This window comes from Bos indicus, chromosome X, assembly GCF_029378745.1.
Source record: "Bos indicus isolate NIAB-ARS_2022 breed Sahiwal x Tharparkar chromosome X, NIAB-ARS_B.indTharparkar_mat_pri_1.0, whole genome shotgun sequence".
Lineage (NCBI taxonomy): Eukaryota > Metazoa > Chordata > Mammalia > Artiodactyla > Bovidae > Bos > Bos indicus.
In genome coordinates, this window is record NC_091789.1 from 105005949 (window position 1) to 105027960 (window position 22012).

Here is a 22012-nt window from a genome sequence, read left to right on the forward strand (position 1 = left end):
CCCATGTGCATATTTCAACCATTCTATATAGAATTGCTGTTTTTCTCCTAATTTGAGAAGTACATTTAAAACCAAAGCCAAATTCAATTTGATCTCCATATTTGTCCAATAATTTATATTTAAAATTTTTATCAATATGAATTAATAGCAGCAATAATATATAGAGATACAGTTTTAAAGTCATTATGTCAATTTACACTGTGGTTTTTATTAATTACCAAAGGTACATAATATGCACTTCTTTGGTATTCTATTTCCATCAAACACAGAAACTTCAAAAAAATTCACTATAAAGCAGATTTCAAATAAGTTGTTAGTTACGTCTAAATTTTAAAAATAAGCTTAAGATTTATTCTAAAATTATCTATGCAACAATTCCTGATTTTAGTTGAGAAATGTAAATTAAAACTAAAATGCTATTCCAGTAAATACCCTCTAAAATGGCTGAATGAAAAAGTCAAACATTAACAGGTCATGGTGAGTCTGAGAAATAACTAGACCTTTCATAACTGCTAAGAAGGAGTGTACATTAGTAAAAGAACCTTTGAAAACTGTTTGAGAGTAGTTACTAAAACTAGACATATCAAGCTGCACTCCTATAACTCATAGGAATGAATATATGTCCTTAATTAATACTTGCCCAAACCTAAAAACAACATTAATGCCCATAAACAGAATATGAGTAATTATGATATAGGCATACAATAGAACTCTGTACAAGGAAAAATGAACTATTTCTACATGCGGAAGTGTGGCTGAACCTTACAAACTGCTGAGTAATATTTCACTTATTTTGACTTACTATTCAGAGACAAAAGGAATACATACTATAAAGCTTAAAAACAAGCAAAAACAAATTCCCAAGTATCCCAGTGGGTAAAGAATCTGCCTGCAATGCAGGAGGCACAGGAGACACGAGTTCAATCCCTGGGTCTGGAAGATCCCCTGGAAGAGGAAATGGTAGCCCACTCCAGTATTCTTGCCTGGAAAATCCCATGGATATAGGAGCCTGGGGGGCTACAGTCCATGGGGTCACAAACAGTCAGACACGACTGAAGGACAAAGCAATCTATGATTTTAGTATATTCAAACAAAAACCTGTACACAAATGTCCATAGCAGCATTAGTCATAATAGCCCCAAAGTGGATACAATTCAAATATCCATTAACTAATTAATAAATAAACAAAATGTGGTATACCCATACAATGGAACATTATTCAGCTATAAAGTGAATGAAGTACTGATACATCCTATAACATAGATGAACATCAAATATAGTATTATATTAAGCAAAATAATCCAGACATAATAGGCCACATATTGCATAATTCCATTCATATGTAATATGAAGAATAGCCAAATCCATAGATATAGAAAGTAAATTAGTAGTTTCTAGTGGATAGGAGGAATGAGGGATAAGTGCTAAATAGGTATGGGGTTTCTTTTTAAATGATGAAATATTCTGGAAATAGCCATGATAGTTCTATGACACTGTGAATGTACTAAAAACCATTGAATGGTACACTTTAAATGGTTAAAATAGTGATTTTTATGTTGTGTGAATTTTATCTCTATAATAATAATTTTAAAAAAGCATTAATTTGTGGTTTTAGAAGTCAAGATAATATTTTTTGGTTCAGAATAATAACTGGAAAAGGGCATGAGGGAATTTTAGATTCTGATAGTATGCTAGCTCTTGATCCGGGTAGTAGTTACCGGGATGTATCCACTCTGTGAAAATTCAAGTAGCTATACATTTATTATGATCTATTTGTAATGTATGTAATGTTTCATTTAAAATATAAAAAAAAATAGAGGGGACGGTCCTAAGATGGCGGAGGAATAGGACAGGGAGACCACTTTATCCCCCACAAATTCATCAAAAGAACATTTAAACGCTGAATAAATTCCACAAAACAACTTCTGAATGCTGGCAGAGGACATCAGGCACCCAGAAAAGCAGCCCATTGTCTTCAAAAGGAGGTAGGAAAAAATATAAAAGAAAAAAAAAAAAGAGAGAGAGACAAAGAGATAGGGATGGAGCCCCATCCCAGGAAGGGAGTCTTAAAAAGAGAGTAGTTTCCAAACACCAGGAAACTCTCTCACTGCCGAGTCTGTGGCAAGCCTTGGACCCACAGAGGGCAACATAACTGGGAGGAAAAATAAATGAATAATTAAAACCCACAGATTACGTGCCCAACGGTAACTCCCCCTGTGGAGAAGCAGCGCAGACGCCTGCGCCCACTGCTAGCAAGTGGGGGCTGGGCAGGGAGGCGCGGGCTGCATTGCTTAAAGTAAGGACCAGGTCTGAATGCCCCGAGGGCAATCTGAGGGAACTAACTTGGGCTAGCAAACCAGACTGTGGGATAGCTATCATGCGAAAAGCCCTAACCTAAGACACCGCCAGGCCCACTCACAGAACAAAGGACTGTACAGAGCTAGTCAGCTGCAGACCATCCCCCTCCAGTGACAGGAAGGCAGAGCCAGAAGGGGGCAGTCACAGCCCCAGAGAGACATTATCTACCAAATTCCAAGGAGGCTTCTTTCCTAAGACTTCTTGGGGTTCTGGACAGTCAACATCTGCCTGAGAAGGTGCGCCGGTTGTACACCCAGAAAACTGAGTGGCAGGGACAGGGGAGGCGATAAATCACTGTGACCTCGCTCGCCAAACACCTCATCACCTGAGCTTCTTGGACCTGAGAAGGGAACAAAACGCAAGCCCAACCCAGTCTGCACCTCTGAGGACTACCTGAGTGCCTGAACCTGAGCGGCTTAGACTTGGGAAGTGCATACAACCCAGGGCAGGCCTCAGACAGTTCCTGGAGGAGCAACCTAGAGCCTGAGCAGTGTGGGTGGGGAGGGCACATGTGCTGTGAGCGGGGGCAGGCCCAGTGTGGCTGAGACACTGTGAGCACAGGCCAGTGTTATCTGTTTGCAGCGTCCCTCCCTCCCCAAAGCACGACTGAACAAGTGAGTCTAAAAAAGTGTCCACCACCCCCACCCCCTTGTGTCAGGGCAGAATTCAGACAGTGAAGAGACCAGCAAACAGAAGAAGCTAAAACAGAGGGAACCGCCTTGGAAGTGACATGTGCAATAGATTAAAACCCTGTAGTTAGTACTGACTATATAGGAAGGGGCCTACAGGTCTTGAGAAATATAAGCCGGACCAAGGAATTATCCAAAAATGAAGTGACCCCACACTGCCCACAAATAACACCAGAGAAAGTCCTAGATATATTTTTACTATTTTTATGATCATTCTTTTTTTTTAATTAATTTAATTTTATGTCCTCTATTACTCCTTTAATTTTCATTTTTATAACCTACTATTACTTTGCAAAAAAAAAAGACCCTATTTTTTAAAGCAAACTTCATATATATATATATATATATATATATATATATATATACACATACACATATATATATATATATATATTATTTTTGTGACTTTTTCTTTTCTTTTCTTTAATATTGTACATTTGAAAATCCAACCTCTACTCTAGATTTTTAATCTTTGCTTTTTGGTATTTGTTATCAATTTTGTACCTTTAAGAACCCAATCTTCAGTACCCATTTTTACTTGGGAGCGAGATTACTGGCTTGACTGCTCTCTCCCACTTTGCACTCTCCTTTTTCTCCACCAGGGTGCCTCCATCTCCTCCCTCCCCCTTCTCCTCTCTACCCAACTCTGTGAATCTCTTTGTGTGTTCCAGATGGTGGAGAACACTTAGGGAACTGATTACTGGCTGGATCTGTCTCTCTCCTTTTGATTTCCTCCGTTATCCTCCTGGCCACCTCTGTCTCCTACCTCCCTCTTCTCTTCTCTGTATAACTCCATGAACATCTCTGAGTGGTCCAGACTGTGCAGCGCACATAAGGAAGTGATTACTGGCTAGCTTGCTCTCTCCTCTTTTGATTCCACCTCATCTCAACGGGTCACCTCTAACTCCTTCCTCCCTCTTCTCTTCTCCATGTAACTCTGTGAGCCTCTCTGGGTATCCCTCACCATGGAGAAACTTTTCATCTTTAACCTAGATGTTTTATCAATGGTGCTGAATCGATGGAGAAGTCTTGAGGCTACTGTAAAAATAAGACTGAAAACCAGAAGCAGGAGGCTTAAGTCCAAATCCTGAGAACACCAGAGAACTCCTGGCTCCAGGGAACATTAATCGACAGGAGCTCATCAAACAGGTCCATACCTACACTGAAACCAAGCACCACCCAAGGGCCAACAAGTTCTAGAGCAAGACATACCATGCAAATTCTCCACCAACAAAGGACCATAGCCCTGAGCTTCAAAATACAGGCTGCCCAAAGTTACTCCAAACATGTTAACATCTCATAACTCATTACTGGACACTTCATTGCACTCCAGAAAGAAGAAATACAGCTCCACCCACCAGAACACTGACACAAGCTTCCCAAACCAGGAAACTTTGACAAGCCACCCGTACAACCCCACCCACAGTGAGGAAATTCCATAATAAAGAGAACTCCACAAACTGCCAGAATACAGAAAGGCCAAGCCAAACTCAGCAATATAAACAAGATGAAGAGACAGAGGAATACCCAGCAGGTAAAGGAACAGGATAAATGTCCACCAAATCAAACAAAAGAGGAAGAGATAGGGAATCTACCTGATAAAGAATTCTGAATAATGATAGTTAAAATGATCCAAAATATTGAAACCAAAATTGAATCACAGATAAATAGCCTGGACACAAGGATTGAGAAGTGCAAGAAAGGTTTAACAAGGACCTAGAAGAAATAAAAAAGAGTCAATATATAATGAATAATGCAATTAATGGGATCAAAAACACTCTGGAGGCAATAAATAGTAGTATAACGGAGGCAGAAGATAGGATTAGTGAAGTAGAAGATTAGAATGGTAGAAATAAATGAATCAGTGAGGAAAAAAGAAAAACGAATTTAAAGAAATGAGGACAATCTCAGGGACCACCAGGACAATATTAAACGCCCCAACATTCGAATCATAAGGGTCCCAGAAGAAGAAAACAAAAAGAAAGACCATGAGAAAATACTTGAGGAGATAATAGTTGAAAACTTCCCTAAAATGGGGAAGGAAATAATCACCCAAGTTGAAGAAACCCAGAGAGTCCCAAGCAGTATAAACCCAAGGCAAAACACCCCAAGACACATATTAATCAAATTAACAAAGATCAAACACAAAGAACAAATATTAAAAGCAACAAGGGAAAAACAACAAATAACACAAAAGGGGATTCCCATAAGGATAACAGCTGATCTTTCAATAGAAACTCTTCAGGCCAGAAGGGAATGGAAGGACATACTTAAAGTGAGGAAAGAAAATAACCTACAGCCCAGATTACTGTACCCAGCAAGGATATCATTCAAATATGAAGGAGAAATCAAAAGCTTTACAGACAAGCAAAAGCCAAGAGAATCCAGCATCACAAAACCAGCTCTCCAACAAATGCTAAAGGATATGCTCTAGACAGGAAATACAAAAAGGGTGTATAAACTCGAACGCAAAATAAAGTAAATGGCAACAGGATCAAACTTATCAATAATTATCTTAAATGTAAATGGGTTGAATGTCCCATCGAAAAGACAAAGAGTGACCGAATGGATACAAAAACAAGACCCCTATATATGTTGTCTACTAGAGACCCACCTCAAAATAGGGGACACATACAGACTGAAAGTGAAGGGATGGAAAAAGATATTCCATGCAAATAAAGACCAAAAGAAAGCTGGAGTAGCAATACTCATATCAGATAAAATAGACTTTAAAACAAAGGCTGTGAAAAGAGACAAAGATGGAGACTACATAATGATCAAAGGATCAATCCAAGAAGAAGATATAAGAATTATAAATATATATGCAACCAACATAGGAGCACTGCAATATGTAAGACAAATACTAACAAGTATGAAAGGGGAAATTAACAATAACACCATAATAGTGGGAGACTTTAATACCCCACTCACACCTATGGATAGATCAACTAAACAGAAAATTAACAAGGAAACACAAGCTTTAAATGATACAATAGACCAGTTAGACCTAATTGATATCTATAGGACATTTCACCCCAAAACAATGAATTTCAACTTTTTCTCAAGTGCACACGGAACCTTCTCCAGGATAGATCACATCCTGGGCCATAAATCTAGCCTTGGTAATTTCAAAAAAATAGAAATCATTCCAAGCATCTTTTCTGACCACAATGCAGTAAGATTAGATCTCAATTACAGGAGAAAAACTATTAAAAATTCCAACATATGGAGGCTGAACAACACGCTGCTGAATAACCAACAAATCACAGAAGAAACCAAAAAAGAAATCAAAATATGCATACAAACGAATGAAAATGAAAACACAACAACCCAGAACCTGTGGGACACTGTAAAAAGCTGTGCTAAGGGGAAAGTTCATAGCAATACAGGCATACCTCAAGAAACAAGAAAAAAGTCAAATAAATAACCTAACTCTACACCTAAAGCAACTAGAAAAGGAAGAAGTGAAGAACCCCAGGGTTAGTAGAAGAAAAGAAATCTTAAAAATTAGGGCAGAAATAAATGCAAAAGAAAAGAGACCATAGCAAAATTCAACAAAGTCAAAAACTGATTCTTTGAAAGGATAAATAAAATTGATAAAACATTATCCAGACTCATCAAGAAACAAAGGGAGAAAAGTCAAATCAATAAAATTAGAAATGTAAATGGAGAGATCACACAGACAACACACAATACAAAGGATCATAAGAGACTATTATCAGCAATTATATGCCAATAAAATGGACAACTTGGAAGAAATGGACAAATTCTTAGAAAAGTACAACTTTCCAAAACTGAACCAGGAAGAAATAGAATCTTAAGAGACTCATCACAAGCACGGAAATTGAAACTGTAATCAGAAATCTTCCAGCAAACAAAAGCACAAGTCCAGACGGTTTCACAGCTGAATTCTACCAAAAATTTAGAGAACAGCTAACACCTATCCTACTCAAACTCTTCCAGAAAATTGCAGAGGAAGGTGAACTTCCAAACTCATTCTATGAGGCCACCATCACCCTAATAGCAAAACCTGACAAAGATGCCACAAAGAAGAAAACTACAGGCCAAAATCACTGATGAACATAGATGCAAAAATCCTTAGCAAAATTCTAGCAATCAGAATCCAACAGCACATTAAAAAGATCATACACCATGACCAAGTGGGCTTTATCCCAGGGATGCAAGGATTCTTCGATATCCGCAAATCAGTCAATGTAATACACCACATTAACAAATTGAAAAATAAAAGCCATATGATTATCTCAGTAGATGCAGAGAAAGCCTTTGACAAAATTCAACATCCATTTATGATAAAAAAGTCTAAAAAAAGCAGGAATAGAAGGAACATACCTCAACATACTAAAAGCTATATATGACAAACCCACAGCAAACATTATCCTCAATGGTGAAAAATTGAAAGCTTTTCCCCTAAAGTCAGGAACAAGACAAGGGTGCCCACTTTCACCACTACTATTCAACATAGTTTTGGAAGTTTTGGCCACAGCAATCAGAGCAGAAAAAGAAATAAAAGAATCCCAATTGGAAAAGAAGAAGTAAAACTCTCACTGTTTGCAGATGACATGATCCTCTACATAGAAAACCCTAAAGACTCCACCAGAAAATTACTAGAGCTAATCAATGAATATAGTACAGTTGCAGGATAAAAAATCAACACACAGAATTCCCTTGCATTCCTATACACTAATAATGAGAAAATAGAAAGAGAAATTAAGGAAACAATTCCATTCACCATTGCAACGAAAAGCATAAAATACTTAGGAATATATCTACCTAAAGAAACTAAAGACCTATATACAGAAAACTATAAAACACTGGTGAAAGAAATCAAAGAGGACACTAATAGATGGAGAAATATATCATGTTCATGGATCAGAAGAATCAATATAGTGAAAATGAGTATACAACTCAAAGCAATCTATAGATTCAGTGCAATCCCTATCAAGCTACCAATGGTATTTTTCACAGAGCTACAACAAAGAATTTCACAATTTGTATGGAAATACAAAAAACCTCAAATAGCCAAAGCTATCTTGAGAAAGAAGAATGGAACTGGAGGAATCAACCTACCTGACTTCAGGCTCTACTACAAAGCCACAGTCATCAAGACAGTATGGTACTGGCACAAAGACAGAAATATAGATAAATGGAACAAAATAGAAAGCCCAGAGATAAATCCCTGCACCTATGGACACCTTATCTTTGACAAAGGAGGGAAGAATATACAATGGAGAAAAGACAATCTCTTTAACAAGTGGTGCTGTGAAAACTGGTCAACCACTTGTAAAAGAATGAAACTAGAACACTTTCTAACACCATACACAAAAATAAACTCAAAAGGGTTTAAATATCTAAACATAAGACCAGAAACCATAAAACTCCTAGAGGAGAACATAGGCAAAACGCTCTCTGACATAAATCACAGCAGGATCCTCTATGACCCACTTCCCAGAATATTGGAAATAAAAGCAAAAATAAACAAATGGGACCTAATTAAAATTAAAAGCTTCTGCACAACAAAGGAAACTATAAGAAGGTGAAAAGACAACCTTCAGAATGGGAGAAAAGAATAGCAAATGAAGCAACTGACAAACAACTAATCTCAAAAATATACAAGCAAGTCCTGCAGCTCAATTCCAGAAAAATAAATGACCCAATCAGAAAATGGGCCAAAGAACTAAACAGACATTTCTCCAAAGACATACAGATGGCTAACAAACACATGAAAATATGCTCAACATCACTCATTATCAGAGAAATGCAAATCAAAACCACAATGATGTACCATTTCACGCCAGTCAGAATGGCTGCGATCCAAAAATCCACAAGCAATAAATGCTGGACAGGTGTGGAGAAAAGGGAACCCTCTTACAGTGTTGGTGGTAATGCAAACTAGTACAGCCACTATGGAGAACAGTTTGGAGATTCCTTAAAAAACTGTAAATAGAACTGCCTTATGATCTAGCAATCCCACTGCTGGGCATACACACCGAGGAAACCAGAATTGAAAGAGACACATGTAGCCCAATGTTCATCACAGCACTGTTTATAATAGCCAGGACATGGAAGCAACCTAGATGTCCATCAGCAGACGAATGGATAAGAAAGCTGTGGTACATATACACAATGGAGTATTACTCAGCCATTAAAAAGAATACGTTTGAATCAGTTCTAATGAGATGGATGAAACTGGAGCCTATTATACAGAGTGAAGTAAGCCAGAAAGAAAAACATCAATACAGTATACTAACACATATATATGGAATTTAGAAAGACACTAACGATAACCCTGTATGCGAGATAGCAAAAGAGACACAGATGTATAGAACAGTCTTTTGGACTATGTGGGAGAGGGAGAGGGTGGGATGATTTTGGAGAATGGCATTGAAACATGTATAATATCATATAAGAAATGAATTGCCAGTCCAGGTTCGATGCAGGATACAGGATGCTTGGGGCTGGTGCACTGGGATGACCCAGAGGGATGGTACAGGGAGGGAGGTGGTAGCAGGGTTCAGGAAGGAGAACACGTGTACACCTGTGGTGGATTCATGGTGATGTACGACAAAATCAATACAATATTGTAATTAGCCTCCAATTTAAATAAATTTAAATTTAAAACATTTTAAAAATATATAAAAAATAATAAATTTTACAAATAAAATGCTTCATAGAACCAGTTATGATTCAATATATAGTAGCTTAAAAATTAAAGCAAGGAATGATTAAAATATATAATGCAGTTTCAAAACAGATAACCTATAGGTTATCTGAATTTTTATTGAATCAAGAATGTATCAATCTTACAAAGAATAATCAATAAAAAATGAATTATCAGATTTACATTTAGGTTAAAATACTTTCTAAACTTTTGTTGTAGAAAGAGTTGAAAGCACCAAACAGTAAAACACCAAAGATGTAAAATAATTAATAGCATCTAATTTGATCACATTTTGGCATTTCAACAGGCAAACCTAAATTTGGCAAGCTTTTCTCTTCACTTCTTATCTTCATGAAAATTCTGAATTGTAGATAGTATTTGATAGATGACTTATGCTGCAATAACATGTATTTGAAGGTTTCATATGGCTAACTGTAACTGGAAAATACTGGGCATTGAAAAATCACCATTAAGCTTTTATACAGATGTTAGAGACCAAAGACACTGAAGAAAAGCCTAAACATTTGACTGTAGAGAAAACTTATCTTTTTTTGTTGTTTAAATTTTCATTTCTGTTTCTGGGAAGAATCTTTAAAGATTTGTATAAATTCAGGTAACATTTTATCTTTGAGGAATTTTTTACCCCAAAAGAATCTAAGATGAAGGACAACAAGAACCATTTTGCAAACAAGATCCTAAGCAGCGAGTCTTTATAATATTCAGTAGATTTGGTACACAGATTTAGTAATAAAAAGAACTATCCAATGCCTACTATAGATATAGAAAACAAACTGGTGGTTGTCAGAGGGGAGGTGCGGGGAGGCAGGCGAAAAGGGTGAGGGTATTAAAAGATACAAATTTCCAGCTACAAGGCTGGGGGTGTAATGCACAGCATAGGGAATATGGTCAATAATATTGTAATAACTTTGTATGGTGACAGATAAAACTAGACTTGTTGTGATCATTTCACAATGTAGAAAACTGTCAAATTCCATTTAATAGAATGCTTCTCTTCCATTTTTACTTTCTTGAAGTCTTTTGATAAAAAGAAATGTGGCAAGAGCAAGAGAACAAGATGGTGTAGTGCAGGTGGACGTGGAATACATCTCTCTCCACGGATACATCAGGAATACACCTTCAGACACAGAAGTGCATGCAGAATACCAGCTGAGAGCAGACAGGAGGACCTGACCAGTGGAAAAGAATATATAAAACCACGCAAAACTCATTAAGAGGAAGGAACTAGGGGAAAAAAAACAGGAATATTAGTAGGACTGGACTTGCCCTCAGCAGGTGGGTGAACTGAAGCAGGGGTCCCATCCCCATATGGGGGAAATTGTCTGAGTCAGAGGAGAAACATTTAAGGGTAAGAGTGAAACAGCTGATCTGTGGCAGCCTAAATGGAATGAGAATCAGACAGTACTTGACTCAGTCATACATACCTTGGACAGGGATGCAGGTCCCCTGGAAGATGCAGTGGCTGGGAGCTGGAGTTTAGGGATTGTGGAGCAATCCCAGGGCAAGGGCTGCTGTTGACTGCAGAGAGACAGATAGAAAGGGTGTGAGGGAGGAGATTTTGGTGGGAAATGCCTGTAGAACAAAGCCAGCCAGTCATCAAAGCAAGGCAGTACAGCTGAGTCATGCATACGGGGTGGAGCCATCACCATAACCTTTCACCCCACATGCCAGCATCGCATCAGGCAGCTTAACAATAGAGAGGCTGGCCCATCAAACACCTGAAGCACTGAACTACAGAATAGGACCCAAACCTTTAAGTGCCTGATGCACCAAACAACAGAGACGGACTCCAGGCAAGGGAGCCCTTTAAGTTCCTGAACAGGCAGGGCTATGGAGAAAGACTGGCCAAAGAGCCCTTCTGATCACCAGCTATAAGAGGCTTGAAAAAAGACTCTGATAGAGCCATAACTCCTCCAGCAGAGGCAGTTCATGTCCCTGCAAACTTGCCACCATCAGGGTCCCTGCAAGCCAAGCAGTTGTGCCATGTACATGCTCAGCTCTCACTGGGGCAGAGCTGCCACAGGCAAAAATAGCCTTGAGGCTATGTGTTCAGGGTAGCTTCGGTTGTGTCCAACTCCTTGTGACCCTATAGACTGTGGCCTGCCAGGCTACTCTGTCAGGGGGGCTCTCCAGTCAAGAATACTGGAGCATATTGGCCAATACTAGTTGCCATATCCTTCCAGAGCACTATATTTCCTGCTGCCTAACCTCCAACTCCTCTGAGTACCTGGTGCTGCCAGAACCCCTGTGACCCAAGCAGCTGCCTCACCTCCACACATGGCCCACACAGGAGCAAACCCAAGTCCTCGAGGGCAGCCCTAGGAGCAAACCCCAGTGGACAACCTTCATGCAGAGGTGAAAATAAAACCACAATTGAAACCCAGGGGTAGTGTGGCAAAGGAAGAAGACCCAAAACCTTCCCACCAGCTGTACAAGCTGCAGATTAAATCCACATGATCAACTAGGCAGACTCTGTGTCTATGGAATATATAAAAAGATATTGAGAGCCCCCACAAAAGAAAACGCACTAGTTCTGATAGCTGTGGACATTGAAGGAAGAACACACAGGAGTAGGACCAGATTAGAATCTGAGCTGCCCCCACAGCAGGTCTAGAGATCAGTAGAGTGCTGGAGTGCATCCTAGCAATGTGAGGTGTACTGTGACTCCCAGCGAGGGAAAGGACTCTGACAGCAGTGACTCAAGAAAAACTTTTATTAGTCTTATGTTTTCACTTGCTCTGTAGATTCTGTTAGATTTTGTTTTTCTTTTTTCTTCCCCTCTCCCCGCCCCTCCCCCCATTGTAGTTGTCGATTTTATTGGCACTATGAAATCTAATTAAGCTTTTGAGCTTTTTTTTTCCCTCAGTCACATTATTTATTGTTGTTATAAACCTCTGCTTCTACATTGGGCTTTTGCAGTTCTGTGAAGTTTTTCCTATTTTTTTTTTTACTCTGTTTTTAATTTTAGTATTTAATTTTTTAAATCTACTATCATTTTTTACATTTATTCCTAATTGCATTTCCTACTGTACTTTTCCCCTTGCAGTTAATCTTTAATGTATATAAATCTGCTTTATATACCTCTATTTAACTTTGCATATGTATTCTTTTTTTCTTTTCTTTCTTTCCTTTCCTCTTAGCATATTTGTTAGTTTTATTTTCATTGCTTTATTCCCCAATTGGCATCTTGCTTTAGTTTTGTTTTCCAGTTTGTGCTTTAGTTAGTTTTGTTCTTAACTGGTAGAAATAATTTTTGGTTTCCTTTGTTTACCAGGTCAATCTATTGTACTTTACTTTTGTTGGACTGTTTTGATTTTCCTTACGGGTGCATATGTATTTGTGTATATTCAGTCACACTTTTTATTATTGTTATAAACCTCTACATTGGGATTTTGCAGTTCTGTGGAGTTTTTTTTTTCCTTTTTTCTTTCTTCTTTTTTTCTTTTCTTTTTTCTCTTTTTTATAATTTCAATTTTTAATTTTTTAACCTATTATATTTTTCTACATTTATTCCTTTGTTTGCCTTTCCTATTGGTCTTTGCCCCTTGAGTTAATCGTTAATGTATATAAATCTTCTTCATCTACCTCTACTTAATTTTACATATCTATTCCTTCTTTCTTTTCTTTTTTCCTTTCCTCTTAACATATTTGTTAGTTTTGTTTTCCAGTTGTGCTTTGGTTAGTTTTGTTTTTAACTGGTAAATATAATTTTTGATTTCCTTTGTGTGTAGGGTCAATCTACTGTACTTTATTTTTGTTGGACTGTTTTGACTTTCCTTATGGGTGTATATGTATAAGTGTATATTCCATTACTTTAATTATATGCCTGATTTTGCAACTGCCATTTGTCTGGGGTTCATCTTTGTTTTCTTATTTTTGGATATTTGTTTCAATATCACTTAATGCCATAAGAAACCACTTGTGGAATCTTTGTTCCTGACCAGAAATCAAGTCCTGAGACTTTGGAGTGGGAACACTGACTCCAAGACCCTATTCTATCAGAGAACTAACCCTGGGACTATCAAATAGTGAGAACTCACACAAAGGAAACCACTTGAATACAAGACCCAGCATCACTCAACCACCAGTAGCACCCTGGGCAGGATGCCTCATCTAAACAATAAACAAATATATAAATCCAATGATCAGCAGGCAGCATTACCACCTCACTCAGCCTTGCCCATCAGAAGAAAAAAAAAACAAAAACAAAAACAACAAAAAATACTCAGCATAAATCTCACCCTATATGAAGCTTACACAAACCACTGGACCAACCTTAGAAGGGAAGAAATGAAAAGGAAGAAAGAATTCAACCTTGAAGCCTGGGAAAAGGAGACCTCAAACACAGTAAGTAAAAAAAAAAAAAAAAAAGTAATAATGAAAAGGCAAAGCGATACTACACAAATGAAGGAACAAGCTAGAAACACAGAAGTCCAAATAAATGAAGAAGAAATAGGCAAACTACCTGGAAAATAATTCAGAATGATGATAGTAAAGATGATCAAAAACCTTGAAAACAAAATGGAGAAAATGCAAGAATCAATTAACAAAGAACTAGAAGAATTAAAGAACAAACATACAGAGACAAACAACACAATTACTGAAATTAAAAATACTGTGGAAGGAATCAATAGCAGAATATATGAAGCCAAAGAAAGAATCAGTGAGCTGGAAGATAAAATGGTGGAAATAACTGCTGAAGACCAGATTAAAGTAAAAAGAATGAAAAGAACTGAGGCTAGTCTCAGAGATCCCTGGGACAATATCAAACACACCAACATTCGAATTATAGGGGTCCCAGAAGAAGAGAAAAAGAAAGGGTATGAGAAAAATTTTGAAGAGATTATAGTTGAAAATTTCCCCAACGTGGAAAAGTAAATAGTCAAAAAATCTAAGATGTGCAAAGAATCTCATACAGTAAAAACCCAAGGAGAAACTCGACAAGACACATACTAATCAAACTAACAAAGACTAAACACAAAGAAAATATTAAAAGCAGCAAGGGAAAACCAACAAGTAACACACAAGGGAACCCCCATACATTTAACAGCTGTTCTTTCAGCAGACTCTGCAGGCCAAAAGGGAATGGCAGGATATAGTTAAAGTACTGAAAGGGAAAAATCTACAACCAAGATTACTTTACCTGGCAAGGATCTCATTGAAAACTGATGGAGAAATAAAAAGCTTTTCAGACAAGCAAAAGTAAAGATAATTCAGTACCATCAAGCCAGCTTTACAATAAATGTTAAACGGACTTATATAGTCAAGAAATATAAGAAGAAAAAAGATCTACAAGATCAACCCCCCAAAATTAAGAAAATGGCAATAGGAACATACATATCAGTAATTACTTAAGATGTAAATAGATTAAATGCTCCAAGCAAAGACACAGACTGGCTGAATGGATCCAAAAACAAGACCCATATATATGCAGTCTACAAGAAACCCACTTCAGACCTCAAGACACATATAGACTGAAAGTAAAAGGATGGGAAAATATATTCCAGGCAAATGGGAAGCAAAAGAAAGCTAAAGTAGCAATCCTCATATCAGACAAGAAAGATGTTAAAATAAAGATTACAAGAGATAAGGAAGGACACTACATAATGATCAAGGGATCAATCCATTAGAAAGACATAACAATTATAAATATTTATGCACCCAACACAGGAGCACCTCAATACATAGCACAAACACTAACAGACATAAAAGGAGAAACTGACAGTAACACAATCATAGTAGGAGACTTTAACACCCCACTTGCACCAATGGACAGATCATCAAAACAGAAAATTTAATAAGGAAATATAAGTCTTAAATAATACATTAGATGAGATGGATCTCATTGATATCTTGAGGACATTCCAGCCAAATGCAGAAGAATACACCTTCTTCTCAAGTGCACATGAAACATCCTCCAGGATAGACCACATCTTGAGTCACAAGTCAACCCTCAGTAAATTTAAGAAAGTTGAAATCATACCGAGGATCTTCTCCAAACACAATGCTATAAGACTAGACATCAATTACAAGAAAAACCTGTAAGAAACACGTGGAGATTAAACAATGCATTTCTAAATAACCAACAGGTTCCTGAAGAAGTCAAAAGGGAAATCAAAAATTTCTAGAAACAAAAGACAATGAGAACACGACAACTCAAAACCTATGGGATGCAGCAAAAGCAGTTGTAAGAGGGAAGTTTATTGCAATACAATCCTACCTCAAGAAACAAGAAAAACATCTAATTGACAACCTAATTTTACACCTAAGGCAACTGGAAAACGAAGAACAAAAAACCCCAAAATTAGTAGAAGGAAAGAACTCATAAAGATATGAGCAGAAATTAATGAAAAAGAAATGAGAGAAGCGATATTAAAGATTAATAAAACTAAAAGCTGGTTCTTTGAGAAGATAAAATTGACAAACCTTTAGTCAGACTCATCAAGAAAAAAAGAGAGAAGAATCAAATGAAAATTAGAAATGAAAAAATAGAGGTTACAACACACAATGCAGAAATACAAAGGATTATAAGAGACTATTTTGAACAACTATATGGCAATCAAATAGACGACCTGGATGAAATGGACAGATTCTTAGAAAAGTTCAATCTTCCAAGACTGAGTCAGGAATAAATAGAAATTATGAACAACCTGATTACAAGCATTGATATTAAAGTTGTAATAAAAAATCTCCCAAAAAACAAAAGCCCAGGACAAGATGCTTTCACAGGAGAATTCTATCAAATATTTAGAGAAGAGTTAATGTCTATCCTTCAAAACCCTTTCAAAAAATTGCAGAGGAAGGAGCACTTCCAAACTCATTCCATGAGGCCACCATCACCCTGATACCAAAACCAGACAAGGACAACACAAAAAAGAAAACCACAGTAGGTCAATATAACTCATGAATATAGATGCAAAAATCCTCAACAAAATTTCAGCAAACAGAAAAAATTCATACTGCTTAATCAAGTTGTGTTTATTCTGGGTACGCAAGGATTCTTCAATATATGAAAATTAATCAATGTGACACACCATGTTAACAAATCGAAAGATAAAAATCATATGACAATCTCAACAGATGCAGAAAAATCCTTTGACAAAATTCAGCACCCATTTATGATTAAAACTCTTCCAAAAAATCGGCATAGAATAAACCTACCTCAACACAGAAAAGGCCATATATGATAAGCCTAAAGCAAACATTGGAGAAGGCAATGGCACCCCACTCCAGTACTCTTGCCTGGAAAATCCCATGGACGGAGGAGCCTGGTAGGCTGCAGTCCATGGGGTTGCTAAGAGTCGGACACGACTGAGCAACTTCACTTTCACTTTTCACTTTCATCCATTGGAGAAGGAAATGGCAACCCACTCCAGTGTTCTTGCCTGGAGAATCCCAGGGATGGGAGAGCCTGGTGGGCTGCCATCTATGGGGTCGCACAGAGTTGGACACAACTGAAGCGACTTAGCAGCAGCAGCAGCAGCAAAGCAAACATTATTCTCAACAGTGAAAAACTGAAAGCATTCCCCCTAAGATCAGGAACAAGACAAGGGTATCCACTTTCACCACTATTATTCAACATAGTTATGGAAGTCCTAGCTATAGCAATCAGAGAAGAAAAGTAAATAAAAGGAATACAGATCAGAAAAGAAAAGTAAAGCTCTCACTGTTTGCAGATGACATGATGCTCTACATAGAAAACCCTAAAGACACCACCAGAAAATTACTAGAGCTAATCAGTGAATTTAGCAAAGTTTCAGGATACAGACAATCACTTGCAGAGAATCAATACAGAGAAATCACTTGCTTTTCTACATACCAAAAATGGAAAATCAGAAAGAGAAATGAAGGGATCAATCCCAGTCACCATTGCAACAAAAGAATTAAATCTGTAGGAATAAACTTCCCTAAAAAGACAAAAGAAAACAGATGGAGGGATATTCCATGTTCCTGGGTAGGAAGAATCAGTATTGTGAAAATGAGTATACTACCAAATGCAATCTGCAGATTCAATGTGATCCCTATCGAATTACCAATGACATTTTTGACAGAACTAAAAAAAAAAAAAAAAAAATATTTGTTTTAGTTTCACTATTCATATGGAAACATACAGAAACACAGAAGACCCCAAATAGGCAAAGCAGTCTTGAGAAAGAAGAATGGAGCTGGGGGAAATCAACCTTCATGACCTCAGATTATACTACAAAGCTACAGTCATCAAGACAGTATGGTAGTGGCACAAACACAGAATTATAAACCAATGGAACAAGATAGAAAGTCCAGAAATAAACCCATGCATCTATGGGTACCTTATTTTTGACAATGGAGGGAAGAATATACAATGGGGCAAAGACAGCCTCTTCAATAAATGGTGCTGGGAAAACTTGATAGCTACATGTAAAAGAATGAAATTAGAACACTTTTAACGCCATACACAAAGATAAACTCAAAATGGATTAAAGACCTAAATGTAAGACCAGAAACTATAAAACTGTTAGAGGAAAACATAGGCAGAACACCCGATGACATAAATCAAAGCAAGATCTCTATGACCTACCACCTAGAGTAACGGAAATAAAAACAAAAGTAAACAAGTGGGACCTGATTAAACTTAAAAGTTAAGCCAAACTATAAGCCAGGTGGAAATGTAAACCCTCAGAATGGCTGAAAATAATAGCAAATGAAACAACTGACAAAGGATTAATTTTCAAAATACACAAGCAGCTGATAAAATTCAATGCCAGAAAAACAAACAACCCAATCAAAAAGCTGGAAAAAGACCTAAACAGATATTTCTGAAAGAAGACATACATATAGCTAACAAACACATGAAAAGATGCTCAACATCTTATTAGAGAAATGCAAATCAAAACTACAATGAGATATCATCTCACACCAGTCAGAATGGCCATCATCAAAAATTCTACATACAATAAATGCTGGAGAGGGTGTGAAGAAAAGGGAACACTCTTGCACTGTTGGTTAATGTAAATTGATACAGCCACTATGGAAGACAGTATGGAGATTCCTTGAAAGACTAGAAATAAAACCACCATATGACCCAGCAATCCCACTCCTAGGCATATACCCTAAGGAAACCAAAATTGAAGAAGACACATGTATCCCATTGTTCATTGCAGCACTATTTACAATAGCTAGAACATGGAAGCAACCTAGATATCCATCAACAGATGAATGGATACAGAAGTTGTGATACATATACACAATGGAATATTACTCCGCCATAAAAAGGAATGCATTTAAATCGGTTCTGATGAGGTGGGTGAACCTAGAACATATTATACAGAGTGAAGTGAGAAAGAGATAGATAAATATTGTATTCTACCACATATATACAGAATCTAGAAGAATGGTACTAAAGAACTTATTTACAGGGCAGCAGTGGAGTGACAGTCATAGAGAATAGACTTATGGACATGGGGAGAGGGGAGGAAAGGGTGAGATGTATGGAAAGAGTAACATGGAAACTTACATTCAGTTCAGTTCAGTCACTCAGTCGTATCCGACTTTTTGCGACCCCATGAATCACAGCACGCCAGGCCTCCTTGTGCATCACCAACTCCTGGAGTTTACTCAAACTCACGTCCATCGAGTCAGTGATGCCATCCAGCCATCTCATCCTCTGTCGTCCCCTTCTCCTCCTGCCCTCAATCCCTCCCAGCATCAGAGTCTTTTCCAATGAGTCAACTCTTCGCGTGAGGTGGCCAAAATACTGGAGTTTCAGCTTCAACATCAGTCCTACCAATGAACACCCAGGACTGATCTCCTTTAGGATGGACTGGTTGGATCTCCTTGCAGTCCAAGGGACTCTCAAGAGTCTGCGCCAACACCACAGTTCAAAAGCATCAATTCTTCGGCTCTCAGCTTTCTTCACAGTCCAACTCTCACACCCATACATGACCACTGGAAAAACCATAGCCTTGACTAGATGGACCTTTGTTGAAAAAGTAATGTCTCTGCTTTTTAATATGCTATCTAGGTCGGTCATAACTTTCTTTCCAAGGAGTATGCATCTTTTAATTTCATGGCTGCAATCACCATCCGCAGTGATTTTGGAGCCGGAAAAAACAAAGCCTGACACTGTTTCCACTGTTTCCCCATCTATTTCCCATGAAGTGATAGGACCAGATGCCAAGATCTTTGTTTTCTGAATGTTGAGTTTTAAGCCAACGTTTTCACTCTCCACTTTCACTTTCATCAAGAGGCTTTTTAGTTCCTCTTCACTTTCTGCTATAAGGGTGGTGTCATCTGCATACTTACATTATCATATGTAAAATAGATAGCCAACTGGAATTTGCTGTATGGCTCAGGAAACTCAAACAGGGTTTCTGTATCAATCTAGAAGGGTGGGTTGGGGAGGGAGATGGAACAGAGGTTCAAAATGGAAATTATATATGTATACCTACGGTTGACTCATGCTGAGGTTTGACAGAAAACAACAAAATTTTGCAAAGCAATTATACTTCAATAAAATTAAATTAAATTAATTTTATAATAAAAAATTTATATAAATATAATTTTATAATAAATATGATTGCAAAGCAATTATACTTCAATAAAATTAAGTATACTTCAAATAAATTAAATTAAAAAGAAAATGATGAACTATGGATGGAGGTTCATGACATTGTACAGGAGACAGGAATCAAGACCATCCCCAAGAAATACAAATACAAAAAAGCAAAACAGCTGTCTGAGGAGGCCTTACAAATAGCTGTGGAAACAAGGGAAGTGAAAAGCAAAGGAGAAAAGAAAAGATATACCATTTGAATGCAGAGTTCCAAAGAATAGCAAGGAGAGACAAGAAAGCCTTCCTCAGTGATTAATGCAAAGAAAGAGAGGAAAACAGTAGAATGGGAAAGACTATGGCACCCCACTCCAGTACTCTTGCCTGGAAAATCCCATGGACGGAGGAGCCTGGTAGGCTTCAGTCCATGGGGTCGCTAAGAGTCGGACACGACTGAGCAACTTCACTTTCAATTTTCACTTTCATCCATTGGAGAAGGAAATGGCAACCCACTCCAGTATTCTTGCCTAGAGAATCCCAAGGATGGGGGAGCCTGGTGGGCTGCCATCTATGGGGTTGCACAGAGTCGGACACGACTGAAGCAACTTAGCAGCAAAGATCTCTTCAAGAAAATTAGAGATACCAAAGGAACATTTCATGCAAAGATGGGCTCAATAAAGACAGAAATGTTAGGGACCTAATAGAAGCAGAAGATATTAAGAAGAGGTGGCAAGAATACACAAAAGAACTGTACAAAAAAGATCTTCACAACCCAGATAATCACGATGGTGTGATCACTCACCTAAAGCCAGACATCCTGGAATGTGAAGTCAAGTGGGCCTTAGGAAGCATCAATACGAACAAAGCTAGTGGACGTGATGGAATTCCAGTTGAGCTATTTCAAATCCTGAAAGATGATGCTGTGAAAGTGCTGCACTCAATATGCCAGCAAATTTGGAAAACTCAGCAGTGGCCACAGGACTGGAAAAGGTCCATTTTCATTCCAATCCCAAAGAAAGGCAATGCCAAAGAATGCTCAAACTACCACACACTTGCACTCAATTCACACGGTAGTAAAATAAAGCTTAAAATTCTCCAAGCCAGGCTTCAGCAATACATGAACCGTGAACTTCCAGATGTTCAAGCTGGTTTTAGAAAAGGCAGAGGAACCAGAGATCAAATTGCCAACATCCGCTGGATCATGGAAAAAGCAAGAGAGTTCCAGAAAAACATCTATTTCTGCTTTATTGACTATGCCAAAGCCTCTGACTGTGTGGATCACAATAAACTGTGGAAAATTCTGAAAGAGATGGGAATACCAGATCACCTGACCTGCCTCTTGAGAAACCTATATGCAGGTCAGGAAGCAACAGTTAGAACTGGACATGGAACAGACTGGTTCCAAATAGGAAAAGGAGTACGTCAAGGCTGTATATTGTCACTCTGCTAATTTAACTTATATGCAGAGTACATCATGAGAAAAGCTGGGCTGGAGGAAGCACAAGCTGGAATCAAGATTGCTGGGAGAAATATCAATAACCACAGATATGCAGATAACACCACCCTTATGGCAGAAAGTGAAGAAGAACTAAAGAGCCTCTTGATGAAAAGTGAAAGAGGAGAGTGAAAAAGTTGGCTTAAAGCTCAACATTCAGAAAACAAAGACCACGGCATCTGTTCCCATCACTTCATGGGAAATAGACGGGGAAACAGTGAAAACAGTAGCTGACTTTATTTTCC

At 37.8% G+C, this 22012-nt stretch overlaps 1 pseudogene; it reads right to left on the reverse strand.

The window, feature by feature from the left end:
• The window catches only part of LOC139181408 (cAMP-regulated phosphoprotein 19 pseudogene), a 102126-nt pseudogene that overhangs the window by 68676 nt on the left and 11438 nt on the right, over positions 1-22012 (reverse strand).